General features: G+C 42.6%; 1 protein-coding gene across 1 annotated transcript in view; it reads left to right on the top strand.

Annotated features, from left to right (window-relative positions):
- Positions 1-989: 989 nt before the first annotated feature.
- Positions 990-12242, top strand: part of LOC123768958 (uncharacterized) — a 34957-nt gene continuing 23704 nt past the window's right edge. Inside the window, 1 exon segment of the mRNA XM_069317020.1 lies at positions 990-1103. The gene's annotated coding sequence lies outside the window, so the exon portion shown is untranslated.

The raw sequence follows: 12242 nt of genomic DNA, 5'->3' as shown, positions 1-12242 counted from the left end.
TATGTACTAGCTCTATCTATAAATCCATCAATATTTGTATCACCCCTTGTATGTATGTACTTTACCTGAATAAACATTTGAATTTGAATTTGAGTTTGAATTTGTATGTACTTTTACCTGAATAAACATTTGATTTGATATTTATTTACTTATTTATTTATTTATTTATTTATTTGGGTGGGTGGGTGAGCTCATATACACTGTGTTAATGCGGTTACCCACCCAGTAACTGGTCACACCCCAGCGGAGCCCATCATGTGGCCCTTTAAAGTTACCGCGCTAATCATGTTGTTTACATCTGCTGTAATTGCCTAGCGAATCTGGTTGCACCCATAAAATTGCCATTCTCCTACTCATAACATTATTGCAATACAAGCTCTAGGTTTCGTCTAGATACACCCTTAACACAACAGAAAGAATTAAAACAAGTTATTCGTATGTTTGGTGATGTCGAGAAAGAAGTGAAGGCAGTGTAATTGTGACACCAGCCACGGTCGCCATCTTAGCGGCAACAGGCCGCGTGCCCTCCCCTAATGGCAGTATTGCCATTATCTCTCTTTATTAAACATTCGTAAACTATCGATCTCTAATTTGTCAGTCGTGGGCATTGTTACATAATGGATAAAATACAATAGTGTAGAAGATATATGTATTAGATTGCGCTTAACAATTTGGAATATGCATATAAACGAACTATACTAATTATATCATACGGTACAGTAAAACAGTTGCATGACATAACTGCATACATTATTTCGGAGAATGTTTAGACTCATAGTTAATTGGGTAGTATAGGTAAAATACTACTAGAAATGTGTAAGTCCAAGAGAAATAGAGCCGAAAATACTTATCTGGGAGTGTGTAGCAGCCGACTTTATTGCCATAGGCCTGAATATGAAATACAAATTATCTATGAAATTAAGAATAGTTTTTTGGAAGTGAATACATGAATATGATACAGAATTTATTAAAGCTTATTAGTGCAGCATGTGATATTAACAGTGATACAGGCAGTCTAAAATAAAAATACGCCTGTTGATGCTCTCTTCACAACACTGCATTCCAGTGTTGCCGCACCACGCCAAGGACGAGCATTTTCGAAGGTTAGAACTTAACTCCTTGGCCTTGTAAATATCCCTAAGATATAACCAGGAGGGCCGGAGAGGTGCCTGTGGTAGGCCCTGGCGGCGGGGGACGGGGGTGGCAGGCCAGGATAAAACTGGCGAGGGAGGACGGCGACGGCAGAAGGAGGAGGCAGCACCGTTTACAAACAGCATCGAGTGTGGGTGCACGTTGTTAGTGTGGGGGCCTGCCACCAGGCCTGCCACGGGGCCTGCCGTGGGGCTGTCACCAGGCCTGCCGTGGGCCTGCCGTGGGGCTGTCACCAGGCCTGCCGTGGGGCTGTCACCGGGCCTGCCGTGGGGCTGTCACCGGGCCTGCCGTGGGGCTGTCACCAGGCCTGCCACCAGGCCTGCCGTGGGGCTGCCACCAGGCATGCCGTGGGGCTGCCACCAGGCCTGCCGTGGGGCTGCCACCAGGCCTGCCGTGGGGCTGCCACTAGGCCTGCCGTGGGGCTGCCACCAGGCCTGCCGTGGGGCTGCCACCAGGCCTGCCGTGGGGCTGCCACCAGGCCTGCCACCAGGCCTGCCGTGGGGCTGCCACCAGGCCTGCCATGGGGCTGCCACTAGGCCTGCCGTGGGGCCCCACGGCAAGCCTGGTGACAGCCCCACGGCAGGCCTGCCACCAGGCCTGCCACCAGGCTTGCCACCAGGCTTGCCGTGGGGCCTGCCATGGGACTGGCACCAGGCCTGCTGTGGGGCTGCCACCAGGCCTGCCGTGGGGCTGTCACCAGGCCTGCCGTGGGGCTGTCACCAGGCCTACTGTGGGGCTGCCAACAGGCCTGCCGTGGAGCTGCCACCAGGCCTGCCGTGGAGCTGCCACCAGGCCTATCGTGGGGCCTGCCATGGGTCTGGCACCAGGCCTGCTATGGGGCTGGCACCAGGCCTGCCATGGGGCTGGCACCAGGCCTGCCGTGGGGCTGCTACCAGGCATGCCGTGGGGCTGCTACCAGGCCTATCGTGGGGCTGCCACCAGGCCTGCCGTGGGGCTGCCACCGGGCTTGCCATGGGGCTGCCACCGGGCTTGCCGTGGGGCTGCCACCGGGCCTGCCGTGGGGCTGCCACCGGGCCTGCCGTGGGGCTGCCACCGGGCCTGCCGTGGGGCTGCCACCGGGCCTGCCGTGGGGCTGCCACCGGGCCTGCCGTGGGGCTGCCACCGGGCCTGCCGTGGGGCTGCCACCGGGCCTGCCGTGGGGCTGCCACCGGGCCTGCCGTGGGGCTGCCACCGGGCCTGCCGTGGGGCTGCCACCGGGCCTGCCGTGGGGCTGCCACCGGGCCTGCCGTGGGGCTGCCGCCGGGCCTGCCGTGGGGCTGCCACCGGGCCTGCCGTGGGGCTGCCGTGGGGCTGCCACCGGGCCTGCCGTGGGGCTGCCACCGGGCCTGCCGTGGGGCTGCCACCGGGCCTGCCGTGGGGCTGCCACCGGGCCTGCCACCGGGCCTGCCGTGGGGCTGCCACCGGGCCTGCCGTGGGGCTGCCACCGGGCCTGCCGTGGGGCTGCCACCGGGCCTGCCGTGGGGCTGCCACCGGGCCTGCCGTGGGGCTGCCACCGGGCCTGCCGTGGGGCTGCCACCGGGCCTGCCGTGTGCCCCGTGACACTTGTGGCCCAAGTTACCACAGGTCTTGGGGCTGGGAGGATGAGGGAACCTGATGCCATAAGCTGCTGTGATGCTTGTCGTCATAGGCCAAATAAAAAGTAATAATGCTAATTTGTTTTCTTCCTGGTTAATTAGTTTACCAATAGATTGTGTTTGGAGAAGTGGAGCAGTTTCCCTGGGAGATAGGCATAACCAAGCCATGGGACAAAACCATGCCATTGGCTTACCACGGTATCTTGGGCAAACTATCAAGGACATGTCACAGCGTACCTACAATAGTTCACCAATGGAGTTTTAATACCTTGCCTAATCCAAACCACCTAACCTTCTGCTGACACATCTTCCCCCATCTCTGCTTCCACATCCCCCCACTCTACCATTAACAGTAGGAGTGCTACAGGGCAGCATCTTGAGACCTATTTCTTGTATACAGCAATGATTTGCCAAATGTTTCTAACATTCTTAAATCTATATTATTTGCTGATGATACTGCCTTTATCTATTCTAACCCCAACCCCCCATACACTAAATAATAATGTCAACAGTGAATTATAACAAACTCTGCTAATGGATGTCGACCAACAAACTTACACTAAACATAGAAAAGACCTACTACATTTTATTTGGTAGTAAATCAAATCGGATTCATCTTCAGATTGACAGTGTTAATATTACCAATAAAAATGAGGCAAAGTTCCTTGGCCTGTACATAGACAAGAAACTGAACTTCAGCACCCACGAACAAATCTGCAAGGGCCGTGACGAGGATTCGAACCTGCGTCTGGGGTTGCTCTCGGACACCTAGGTGGTCTCGTAGCCTGGTGGATAGCGCGCAGGACTCGTAATTCTGTGGCACGAGGCAGAAACAAATGGGCAAAGTTTCTTTCACCCTGAATGCCCCTGTTACCTAGCAATAAATAGGTACCTGGGAGTTAGTCAGCTGTCACGGGCTGCTTCCTGGGGGTGGAGGCCTGGTCGAGGACCGGGCCGCAGGGACACTAAAGCCCCGAAATCATCTCAAGATAACCAAGAAGACACAGGTTCGAATCCTCGTCACGGCCCTTGTGGATTTGTTCATTTGATGCATCATGCAATTGTGATTTCTGTGTAATTCAGCCTCCACATACAACACATTGCAAAAGTGTCTCAAAAATGATCTGTATACTTTCTAAAATCGGATATTATGTTCCTCACTCTACTCTCCTCTTATACTATGCACTAATCTATCCCCTATCTTACATACATCTGTGCATGGGGTTCAACCACTGCAAATTACCTCAAGCCTATCATCACTTGGCAAAAATCTGCTATTAGAACTATAACAAAGTGTTTTCAGACAACACAGAGCCCCTCTGTTTAAATCTTTTAACATGCTAAACATATTCTCCACAGTGTCTCGTGTGCTATCTACGTAATAGAACCCATGAGCACCACTCCAAAAATAAACATCTCTGATATCCCCAGAGTCAGACTAAATCTGTGCAAATACTCCATGCAAATAAAAGAGCCCAGTCTTTGGAACTCACTCCCTAATGAATTAAAAAATTTTCCAACCTATGCCTTGATCAAAAGTAAAACCAAAATGTACACCTAATTACATCTTCATAGTTTCCTACCTTGTGCTTCAAACTCTCACTGTTCTTGTACTACCCACTTCCCCAATATTAATACATAAGACTAATTAAGTACTTCATCTTTACCAGCATAATTAGCTGTCAGTTTATATTGTTGATTTAAAACCTTGCTACAATGTACTTTTTCACCTTACCTGATGTGTTAGATTAAGGACTTGCCCGAAACACTATGCGTGTTAGTGGTTTTACAAGAATGTAAAAATATCACTAATTTAATCTCAAACCCATTGTACCTTCTTGTAAATAAAATATTATTATTATTATCATCATCATTATCTTGACCTTTGCTTTTTTGGGTCCAGACCCCATCTTTCCCCCCAAAAAAAAAAATTATGCACTGATTAGTATGATTAATTTGATACATGTAGCTCCTGATAAAAGTGAGTTCCCTGTTGGGTTATTTGTTGACCTATGTAAGGCTTTTGACATTGTTAACTATGATAACCTTTGTCAATGATAACACTATGGAGTCAGAAGTGACTCCCTACAATACTTACAATCTTACCTCTGTCAGGCTCCAGTATGACTGAATGATTCCAATTTTCCCACCCTACCCATTAACATCGGTGTTCCACAGGGCAGCATACTTGGCCCCTCTCCTCTTTCTCATCTACATTAATGAAATTCCAAATGCCTCTCAACACCTCATGCCTGTTTCATTTGCCGATGATGCATCCTTCATTTTCTCCAGCCCTAACACACTTATTCTAAATGACAGTGAATACTGAAATAAACAAAGTCCATCTTTGGCTAACTGCTAACACGCTCACCTTTAACATTGATAAAACCTTTATTTTGTTTAGTAATAATTCTACTGATCAAATTAATCTAAGAATTAATATTTTCCTAATTAGTTACTGTTACGACCCTGGGTTCTCCAGTGGAAACCAGAGGTCAAAATTGAGCTATTAAACTTTCTGGTAGTACAGTTGAGTGCATCTCGAGCGGCAATTGTTTGTATCTTCCCTGCCAGACGTAAGACTATTATTGTTTCTCAAAGAGCATTTAAAGACTGAGCTGGGGGTTGATTATTAAATAATAACATAGGCACCAACTTTACTTACTAATACTTTCTAATCATTTGTAAAGTAACAATACGTTGCATAGGGGAAGATTTTTAATGTGCTTAGCTGCACGATCAATTAGGCTCCTTCCGGCACCACGACATGGGAGGCCTAGCTGGTCGCTAGGAGGTTCCTTCTCTGGCTGGCGTTCGTGCGGACGAGACCTACTCTGTGGCTGCACCCCTACTCTTCTCCCTTCTCCTCTTACTTATTTCCCTTACCTGAAGTTCCTGTACCCTTAAGTTAAGTATGGGGCATTATTAAGTGTACCTACTCTGGTGGTAACGATTGGTGAGACCTGGGGGTAGTATTTGCCAGTGTTTTGGGTACCCCTAAGTGTTGTGTTTTGTATTAGGGTCCCACGTGGTTTCCCTACCCTAAGCTGCATCCAGCTTCAGTGCTTATCCAGTAGTACTTTACCCTAGCTTGTTCTTAGTGTAAACCTTGTATCCTGCCTACGTGGACCAAGGCTTTTAACGGAAGATAGTGTGGTAAAGTTATTATTATTATTTTTGTTATTGGTGTGAATGTATATGGGGGGGTTGTTAAGGGGTTAATAAATAAGTACATGAATTACAGAGTATCCCTTCTTCCTGTGTGGGAGCGCATTGATCAACCCTTAGACTAACATATATGGTCTAGTAGCAAGTTATTACTACTGTGGATAGTTTATTTTGGGGGCCGGGCCTTTTAGCTCACCCATATTTGATACTCTGTCTTCTAACTACCCTTACCCCTTAATAGTGCCAGTTCCCCATAGAAGCACAACACACACATATTATTTATAACAGTTACAAAGTAGATGGTAAATTCCTTGGTGTTCAAGGAACAAGCTGATTTTTTTTTTCTTCTTTGAGATATATACAAAAGTTGTTACATTCTTGTACAGCCACTAGTACGCCTAGCGTTTCGGGCAAGTCCCTGGAATACGACTCACGAAGAATCGTTTTTACAACCAAGTACCCATTTTACTGTTAGAGTTAAACAGAAGCTACAGTTAAGGATTTGCGCCCAGTAAATCCTCCCTGGCCAGGATACGAACCCATGACAAAGCGCTCGCGGAACGCCAGGTGAATGTCTTACCACTACACCAGAGACTAAATGCTCCAGGGCCACATTCAAAATATAGCTAAAAAAGTTTCTAAAAAAATTGGCATTTTTTCTAAAATCAGATTATGTTCCTCGCCCTGCTCTGGTAACGCTCTACGTGTATACAAGAGTTGTTACATTCTTGAACAGCCACTAGCACGCATAGTGTTTCGGGCAGGTCCTTAATCCTAATATTCCCTGGAATACGACCCGCAAATTGTTTAAATTTCTGCTGTTCATTCAACATGTACAGTAATTGTCATTCTTTTTTTTTTACGTCGGTTCAATTCTTGCTTTTGATCTCGATTAATTTTAAAAAAAATTTCCACTTGCCCAAAATGCTGTGTACTATTGGCTTTAGGCATAGTACTGTATATACTAGCTCTATCTAGAAATCCAACATTTCTGCTTGTAACTCATTTTGTATGTACAGTATGTACTTTTCCCTAAATAAACATTCTCATCATTATTCTGACATACTGTATCTTGATATGTGGCACATCTTGATATCATGTGATACATCTTGATATCATGTGATACATCTTGATATCATGTGATACATCTTGATCTCTGCTGAAACATCTTGACCTCTGCTGACACATCTTGACCTCTGTTAACTCATCTTGACCTATGCTGACACATATTGACCTCTGCTGATCCATCTTGACCTCTTCTGACATATCTTGATCCAAACCAACACATTTTGATCCAATAGTAAATAAGATTTTAACAGCTAGGAAAAAAAAGTTTTGATTTGACAGTATCTCATTATTGTCATCATCATGTAAAAAAACAAATTAGCTTCATTTATTATATTACAAGATAAAATTGATGATCTTGCAAATGATGTTAGTTTTATTAATCTTTTGTGTTATAAATTCTGCTGTTGTGCTATTTCACATGAACAATGCTATTTGAATAGTGTAATTGATTTTCCATTGTTGAGGACAGTGGACCCACCCCCACCCCCACCCATCCCAAAGGGCAACAACTGGACCTCATTTTCATGCAGTCACTGTTAGGTAACCACTGACCTGTCCTAAAATGCAACCCACAAGAGTTGCCTCTTTTATGGACATTGAGAGCAGCAGATCTGAGAAGTGCTCATCTAATTAAGTCGATTTTTTTTTTTTTTTTACTATGCCACACCTTATTATCATCTCTCTTATGGTGCCTAACAATACACAAATAACAAAGCTGTCTGAATGATCATTTCATTTCTACACACCCAAACTATTAGGGGGCCAATAGATTCAAATATGCCAAAAATGAAAACTGGTTCAATTTCAATCAAACTTTTTTGACGAGTTGTATATGAAAAGGGTTTCATCTGGTCCAAGTCTCAGCATCGTAGCATAAATAGGAAGGGAGAAAAAAAAATATTGAATTATGTGTCCAAAATTTTCCAAAATGGTTAAAAACGATTATCAAGCACAAGTGTCAACTGAAATCATGTCTATGACTCTCAGCTGTCACAATAGCATTTATTAAAAAATATATATAATTAGTTTTATTAAAAAAAATTGTTAAAAAAAGGAATTTTTTATTATTTTTAACGTTTTTTGTTTGTTATTTTTTTATTGGACAATTTGCATGAAACTTGTATACCTGACTGCACGTAAGTCTATCTGTAAGGGTACCAATTTTGGAGGAAATTGGTTGATGTCAACCTCGGTCACAGATGGCAGTACCTTAGACTTTATTATTTTCTTATAAGAATTTTTGTTACTTGAAAATAATTAACTCATTTTTTATTAAATTTACACGAAACTTACACCATAAATGTAGAGTGTATGTCTCTAAAATCTGCCGCCAGCTTTGCTTCCAAAGTTCATTTAGTGATTTTATAATAGCAATAAACATGATATATTTGCATAATTTTGGTGGGGAACTTTGACTATTTGTATTAGGAAAACTAAAGATGTTTTGGAAAATATTTGGTGCTAGATCCTTTATTATATGCTAATGTGACAAAAAAGTGTCATAGAATGATTATATCTGAAAGGTGTGGTTGTTTATAAACACTTGAAATGTGTAATATTCGTTGACAAAAATTAAAAATTTTAAAATCTCCCTTTCTATTTAGGCTGCAGTACTGAAACTCGGAACAATTGCAGTCCTTTTCATATACAACTAGTCTCTACCAGTCTCCATGGTGTAGTGGTAAGACACTCGCCTGGCGTTCTGCGAGCACTTTGTCATGGGTTCGTATCCTGGCCAGGGAGGATTTACTGGGTGCAAATCCTTAACTGTAGCCTCTGTTTAACTCGACAGTAAAATGGGTGCTTGGTTGTAAAAACGATTCTTCGTGGGGGTCGTATTCCAGGTACCTGCCCGAAACGTTACACATACTAGTGGTTGTACAAAAATGTAACAACTCTTGTACATATCTCAAAAAAAAAAAAAACTGGTCAAAAAATATTGGTTGACAATGAACAACTTTTAAAAAACTATCTATTGGCCCCTTACAGCACGAAAATCCTGACCTAACCACCAAACTGACCTGATCACCAGCACCCAAAATATATACAGTACTGTATCTTCAGCTAATGTATTCACTTCCCGTCAGCCTCCATTGAAGATGAAGTATTTAGCCTCGGTAGAGTGAAACCTTTTTTCCAATGATTTTAAATTGATTCAACCACTTCAAATCCATTATGTTTGTGCATAATTAAAATTTAATATCAACTTCAGTACCTGTAGGCTATATTAATATTGATCTCTGCCAGCCTGATAATGCTCAAGCTGCTAGTTTCCTCAACTGTATGAACTCCTGCATGCTCATATCCTTTCTCACTAAACATACCTAAATATTATTCCCAAAGAATAATAAAGAAACAATTGCCTCTACTCGTGACCACATCTGAACAAACATAACCACTTCACTTCAAGGATAATCACTAATGGAACGGCAGAGCATTGCCCCACATTGCTTTCAACCAGCATTAAATTAATAAACTACCATTAGACAAAACAAAGATTAACTTTAGGCTGCACAATAAAGCTTATATAAGCAACTTTATTGCTGCTGCTATTAACAGTAACTGGGAAACTGAACTAAGTAGTCTCCGTGGTGTAATGGTAAGACACTCACCTGGCGTTCCGTGAGCGCTATGTCATGGATTCGTATCCTGGCCGGGGAGAATTTACTGGGCGCAATTCCTTAACTGTAGCCTCTGTTTAACGCAACAGTAAAATGTGTACTTGGATGAAAAAACACGATTCTTCGCGGCAGGGGATCGTATTCCAGGGACCTGCCCGAAACGCTACGCTTACTAGTGGCTGTACAAGAATGTAACAACTCTTGTATATATCTCAAAAAAAAAAAAAAAAAAAAAAAGTGGTAATATGGAAAACATCACCAAGCTGCACAAACATTTCTTCAAAAAACTCTTGAGCCTGTATAATACCCACTGTCCAACATTAGCAAAAGAAATTACAACCAAAAGGATAAACAATCCATGACTTATTAAAGGTATACTGTACTTAATCGACAAAAAGCATTAATTATGAGAAGTATAGATTAGAGGTCATTTTCAAAGAACTGCCTAGTAGGTAATCTTCAGTGCTATCTAAGATTATTAGGAGAGCCAAAACAAAAAACTATGGAAGATAAATTGAATCAAATAATGAGTAACTTGGAGCACTATTTCCCAGATGTTAGGTTCAAAGAAGAACTCTAATATGAAACCAATATTCCTAGCCTGTGACAATGGAGTGCTATCAACCTCTGACACTGCTATTAAATTTAATAATTTCTTTTCATCCATTGGCACATCCCTTGCAAATGAAATCCCAGCATCCCAAACCAGTGTTAATGACTACCTTACAGCCAGCTATTCCGAGTCTCTGTTACTAACTCCTACTAATTCCTCGGATGTTAATTATGTAATCCTCGCTCTCAAAACTAAATCAAGTAACCAGATACTTGATTTAGATACCAACCCTAACCTATAAAAAAAGCTTCAAGGTTTTTAGCTCCTGCCATAGCATTGCTCTACAACAAATCACTTGAGCTCCAAGCCTGCCTAGATACTGTATTATTAAAATGGCTATAGTCATCCCAGTCCATAAGAGTTGGTGATCCATTGAAATCGGCAATTTTATGCCAATATTAATCCTTCCCACCTTGTTCAAAATTTTTGAGGACCGCATATACAAACAGCTCTTCCTACCTAGACAAACATAATATTCTTAATTACATTATATTATAATTAGCCAATATGGCTTCAGGGCCCATAAAAACACCAATGATGCTTTAAATAATATGCTTGACCTGATACATGCAGCTCTTGATAAAAATGAGAACCCCATAGGTATATATATTTTGACCTATGCAAGGCTTTTGACATCAAAAGTCAAAAGGCTTTTAACTATAATAACCTCAAACTCCAACATTATGGAATCAAAGGCTTCAATACATCTAATCACCTCAGTGATAGGCACAAGTGTATTTGTGAATAATGCCACTTCTCCCATTCTGCAATTAACACTGGTCTTCCACAGGGCAGTGTACTTGGTCTTTCTCATTTACATCAATAATCTTCTAAATGGCACTAAACTCTTGAAGCCAATTCTATTTGCTGATGACAAAACCTTAATTTTCTCCCATGCTAATCCTATTATTGTAAATGACAGTGACTACTGAACTAAATTAAGATCATTTATGGTTGACTGCTGACAAACTTACCCTTAACAGTGCTAAAATGTTTTAGATATTGTTTGGTAACAAGTCCAACAATCAAATTAACCTAAAAATTAACAATACCCAAATTGTGACCAGGGTACAGGGAAAGTTTCTTGGTGTTTGCACAGACAATCCATTTCTATATACAGTACAGAATATAACAAAATAAGTTTCTAAAACAGTAGGCAGTCTCTCCAAAATCAGATACTATGCGCCTTGCCCCACTTTGGTAATTACCCAAGTGTAGTTAAAGGATGAGAGCTACACTCGTGGTGTTCTGTCTTCCCAGCACTCTTAACTTACCTTTACCTTGGTCTACTTACCTTTGTGTCTACCTTGTGAAGGTTCCGGGGATTAAAGACCCAGTTTCCAACCAGGCCTCCCAGTTGGTGGTCTGGTCAACCAGGCTGTTGGAAGCGGCTGCTTGTAGTCTGACATATGAATCCCAGCCTGGTTGATCAGGTATTCTTTGGAGGTGTTTGTCGAGTTCTCTCTTGAACACTGCGAGAGGCTGGTTAGTTATGCCCATTATGTGTAGCAGGAGAGTGCTGAAAGGTCTTGTGCTATTGATATTGACAATTCTCCCTCAGTGTACCTATTGCACCTCTGCTTTTCAATGGGGCTATTTTGCACATCCTGCCATGCCAATTGGTTTCATGTGATGTAATCTCCATGTTATTTTATTTATTTTATTTTATTTTATTTATATATATACAAGAAGGTACATTGGGATTGTGAGGATACATAGCATAGTAATTACATTCTTGTAAAGCCACTAGTACGCGCAGCGTTTCGGGCAGAAATGTTCAGATTTGGAACCAGTGGTAACTCAGTATAATTTGCTTATCATTCGCTCATTCACTCACAAATATATTGCTTATTTATCTCTATCTCGCCTATGGTATGATCAGGATATTAATAGGGTATTAAAAGTATCAACACAAGACAGAACACGAAACAATGGGTATAAATTGGATAAGTTTAGATTTAGGAAAGTCTTGGGTAAATACTAGTTCGGTAACAGGGTTGTTGATTTGTGGAACCAATTACCACA

Source organism: Procambarus clarkii, chromosome 86, assembly GCF_040958095.1.
Source record: "Procambarus clarkii isolate CNS0578487 chromosome 86, FALCON_Pclarkii_2.0, whole genome shotgun sequence".
Taxonomy (NCBI): domain Eukaryota; kingdom Metazoa; phylum Arthropoda; class Malacostraca; order Decapoda; family Cambaridae; genus Procambarus; species Procambarus clarkii.
This window is presented reverse-complemented; position numbering and strand designations above follow the sequence as displayed.